Source organism: Arvicola amphibius, chromosome 11, assembly GCF_903992535.2.
Source record: "Arvicola amphibius chromosome 11, mArvAmp1.2, whole genome shotgun sequence".
Lineage (NCBI taxonomy): Eukaryota > Metazoa > Chordata > Mammalia > Rodentia > Cricetidae > Arvicola > Arvicola amphibius.
The window spans coordinates 61,219,202-61,220,492 of NC_052057.2; positions in this window are offsets into that span (position 1 = coordinate 61,219,202).

Here is a 1,291-nt window from a genome sequence, read left to right on the forward strand (position 1 = left end):
GTGTTATTTTAACATGAGGATATCTCCATGTTTGTGTCTGATAAAGCCACTTACATGTGTAGGCTAGCTTTCACACATGATTCAGTTTGCCAACGTCTTGTTAGAAATGCCTACTTAATCTGGGCTGACAATGCTCCTCCCATGAGCCATAGATCATCTAACAAAGACCCTGGCTCCACGCCTGAGAAGCCTCCTTCTCCCCCTTTTGAGTTGTTTGTTAGGGCTGTCCAAAGACTCCCAAACATTACAAGTTGTTGCTGTTTTCCTTGACTTCCCCCAGATGTGGAAGAAAAGTCCCTGTTTCTGAAGACACCATGTACATCAGACCCAGAGCTCGGAGGCCCTGAGCTGGAACTGACTTGAAAGCTTCCTCCCTGAGGACCAGTGTCCATAGTACCAGACACCTATTCCTGTTAAGAGGAAGACAACAGCCGGGCGGTGGTGGCACACGCCTTTAATCCCAGCACTCGGGAGGCAGAGGCAAACCGATCTCTGTGAGTTTGAGGCCAGCCTGGTCTACAAGAGCTAGTTCCAGGACAGGCTCCAAAGCTACAGAGAAACTCTGTCTCGAAAAACCAAAAAAAAAAAAAAAAGAAAAGAAAAATGTATACGATCTGGGAGTCTTACATCCTCTGGAATATAACAAACGGATATTCTGCTCTTAATTCCTTCTCAAAAGAAAGAATCTAAATCAGACTTTTTCTTGAACGAATTTATGTTTCAAATATAGTTTAAAAGTTAAAAATAACATGTTATAGATTAGTAAGATTGTTTGATATTATGAATGTGGCAAACCAATAATTCAATAAAAATTGAGCAATAAAATTCCTACCCTCTATCTTCCTGTTACACTGCTAGGCAATCATATGAAAGAATGGGGGAGGTTCAGCACTGTTTCAAATTCTTTCATAATGCTGGGAGCCCTGAATGTGTCTCCATCAAGCACCCCCATGTAAGGAAAGACAGCGTGAGGGTCTTCATTCAGCAGGCTCTGAAGGGCTTACGTATGCCTTGTCCAGCTCTAAGTACTTCACATTGCTTCGCTGAAATAACCCAGATTTAGTATGCCGAACATAAGCATAGCCTTACTACATAGTAGCCGATAGCGGCTGGTCATTTGTCTCTATCCCAACCAGAGCTAAGAACTCTTAAGTGAGGCTTTCATCTCCTTTGTAGTCAAGTTTTAATATCTATTACAGATCAGTATCATTTCTGTATCTTTCTATGGAAAGGGTGTGTGTGTGTGTGTGTGTGTGTGTGTGTGTGTGTGTGTATCAGATGAGTATTTTCC